The sequence below is a fragment of the Monopterus albus genome, unplaced genomic scaffold, assembly GCF_001952655.1.
Source record: "Monopterus albus unplaced genomic scaffold, M_albus_1.0 scaffold269.1, whole genome shotgun sequence".
In the NCBI taxonomy this organism is placed as follows: Eukaryota; Metazoa; Chordata; class Actinopteri; order Synbranchiformes; family Synbranchidae; genus Monopterus; species Monopterus albus.
The window spans coordinates 523011-526626 of record NW_018128149.1 but is presented as its reverse complement, the minus strand read 5'-3'; the positions used below and the strand labels follow the sequence as shown (position 1 = coordinate 526626).

Genomic DNA, 3616 nt, shown 5'->3' with positions numbered 1-3616 from the left:
CATCTATACACCTTTACAAAACTTAGGAATCACTCGCTTCACCTCTCTGTCATGTGATCTCGCATCAGGTTCACATCATGTTTATATGCCCCATGTTTCACTGCTATGACTGTTAGTGTAAGTGTAAGTAACTAAATATAGCTAAATGTAACTAGCACCTGGGTCTGCAAACTTACCTCAGTTCTCCCTCACCCTACTGGAGAGGGGGACTCAACCATAACAGTTAGAGCCGCTCCATCTATTTCCTGAAATTTCCTGCTGGGCTGGTTTCTGCACTTCTCTGAATTGATTTCTGCATTTCCTTGTGGCTCATCAGTGTCTTGTGTTTGCTGCAGCTTTGTTCACATTTCAGGCCCGTCTGTGGCCACTGTTTGTAGCTGCAGGGCCAAGCACAGGTTCAGTGAGACATCGTGTTGTCATTGAAGAGATGCAGCTCACTGTGTTTCACCTCGAAGTCCTCGTTGTGTCATGGTTTGTATCTTCATCATCACCCTGAACGTGATTTTTACTGAAGCTTTAGCACGGATATACTAAAGACTAAAATACAGAGAGTACTAAGAATATGTTTCATCTTATCTGTATCTCATATTATACAGATCATCCATAAATTAATCTTTATTTACAACTGAGTAAAATGTTTGGCATACAAATACGTTAACATTTTTAATAATTACGAAACTAAATAAGTGAAAGTAATTTTCCTTTACATTCACAGTCTCATTCATTTCAGTGTTGAAAATAAGAAATAAATCAGAAACAAATAAATATAGTAAGTATAATAACACAAGTAGCCATTTAGGTTTTATTTAAGTTAAATATTAGGTTTAAGTTATATATGTCTAAAACAAGGAGAAAGTATTTGCTAGAGATTAGTACGAGTTTCCACGATCAAAGTAATATAATTATTTAAAAAATAGTAAACGCATTAAAATGACAGAATTATATTTATTTTAATCCATATAAAAATAGGAAATAAATCCCTAATGCGAATAGAAGAAGGTTTTTGGTGTATGGAAGAAATTAATTTGTAAAACTACAAAGTTCAAAGTAAGTAGAAGAAGATGAGGCTGTAAACTGTGGCATAAAATCTGTAGGAATAAAAAATTAATCAACTCAAAAATAAGGAATACCACTTTAACAGCAGAATCTCATCAATTTTAAGCAGATAAGCAAAAAATAATCTTTAAAAAATATACATGCAAATAAAGTTATTTTTTCTAAAGTTCAGGTTTACTGAGAAAATGAGTGCACAAAGATATGAATCAGTTTGGATGTGAAATTGAAAGAAGTAGAGAGAAGTTGGGCCGGCACAGTGTAATTTTGATGTATCTGTACTAATTTCATGCCCAGTACTTCATACTGTGACTTCACTCTATGTCAGAGACAGACCGTGTACTTTTTACTGCACTACATGTACCTGATAACTTCAGGTCCAGAATCAGATGAATCAAACCAAACCCAGTAGAACCATCAGACTCTATTGATCCCAGTGGGGAATCCACCAGCTACCCAGTAGGATGGAAAGTACTTCAGAGTGTAAGTATATAAGGTAGTTACCATCAGCTCCACCTTTACCAGCTGCAGCTTTAAAGTGATGGACACAGTAACGCATCAGTCACTATGATCCGGTATCAGAGACGTTACTGGGACACGGACCTTTCTGCAGGATGAGTACTGGTACTGTTGGTACTTCAGGTTTGTTGTGATTCTGATACATTTGTACTTTTATTTAAGTAACATTTTGAATGCTGGACTTTTACCTGTGACAGTATTTTTACACTGCGGTGCTGCTACTTTTACTTAAGTAAAGGATCTGAGTACTTCTTCCACCGCTGCACATAAAGAGGATCCGTGTGTGTGTGAGAGCAGAGCAATCTGTGTCCTGATTGGCTGAAAGCTGGCAGACATTTTCCACAGTCAGTCTGCTCAGTGGTTGGCTGGGACTCTCTCCTCCCCCCTTAGCCTCCTCCTCTGGTATGTGGTACGGTAGAGCTGACACTCTGCCGATGCTATCTCAACACTTTATCATGTCAGGTCTAAACTCCCTGCTGTGTTCGTGTGTGTGTCGTCCTCACCGCAAACACACACCCACAGGAGTCGGCCTGTAACCAGGCAGAGAGGGCAGGGAAGAGCCTGAGAGACGAGATGATGCAAGAGAGGAAGACGAGAGGAGGAGAGGGTAGAGAGGATGAGCACAGGGAGAGTCGGCCGTGCACGCGCACACAGTTTGCTGAGCTGCAGAGGAGCCTAGAACCACATGTACAGAGGTGGAAAGTAACCAAGTACATTTACCTAAGTACTGCACTTAAGTACAATTTTGATGCATTGCTACTTTTTGTAGGCTACTTCCTATGTAGACTTCACTACACGTCAGAGACAAACTTTTTACTGCACTGCATGTATGTGATACCTTTTAGATGAGTCAAACCAAACCCAGTAGAACCATCAGACAGGATGGAAAGTACTTCACAGTATAAGTATAGAAGGTAGTTACCATCAGCTCCACCTTTACCAGCACAATAATATTTTATTACTTTAGTCCTCTTAATTTTGAATGCAGGACCTGTAATGAGTATTTTTACACATTACTAATTTAACTTAATTAAATATTTGAGTACTACTTCCACTACTGCAACCATGAACCAAAGTCAGTATCACAGTTTTCAGATATGGAATGCGTGACATTGCAGAGAAAGATGAACTGATGGAAACTATATAGACTAAGTGTCCAAAATTATGTGGACACCCCTGTCCATTTATGTCCTTTTGGTTTAGAGCCTCTTTGTGATGCTTCTTTCTTCCAGTGAAGCAGACTTATACACCAAGTGCTGTGGCGAGTATTCACATAGTCAGCAGATATTTAATCACCTTTTATGTTGACAGCTATCAAAGTGAGAGAAGAGATGTCAGGCACCAGCGAGTTGCCGGAGACCTGGTTACGTGACTCAGCTGGGTCCTGGTTAAGTCACCATTGCAAAACAACCGTGTTAGGAAGTTCTATGTCAGTTCAGATAGAAATTCAGCAATGAAGTATTTAGAATTCCCCACGGTTCTGGTCTCCACCTGTGACTTTTCCACTGAGGCTAATGAGTACTGTGGTAGTAGGCACAACACGGCAGACAGAACACAGGTAAAATGTTTCACTAGTTAAAACATAAACCTGATAGGGTCATTACAGTACTCGGGGTGGTTCCATGTTTTTTGCGGACAGTGACATTAAAGAAAAAAAACTCTGATGGAAACCAGTGAGAAATGTTTCCAGACCCAGCTGCTCTTCCCACTCCACTGCCCCCATGCACAAAAAGAACTGGTTTCCCAGTTTTGGTGTGGACGGAGCCAGACCTCATCACCCCACGTTAGCGTTGGACCTCGCTAATGTTCCGGTGGCTGAATGGGAGCAAATCCCTGCAGCTGTTATCTCACATAGATGTAGTGTTTAGATGTCCACATTCTTTTGGCCATGTTGCGTAAAGAAAAAGCTTTGTATCTGCCTTGTGTGTAACAAGTTAGGACAAAGTTCTGCTGCGAGGGAGCGGAGGACGGAGTGGAGGATGGGTAATGGCAGCTGAGCGTTAGATGGTGGTGTGGGGAATGGGGAAGGCAGAGGGGAGGTCAG

The 3616-nt window shown here is 40.7% G+C and overlaps 1 protein-coding gene across 1 annotated transcript in view; it reads left to right on the top strand.

Annotated features, from left to right (window-relative positions):
- The window catches only part of rreb1a (ras responsive element binding protein 1a), a 49513-nt gene that overhangs the window by 1580 nt on the left and 44317 nt on the right, over positions 1-3616 (top strand).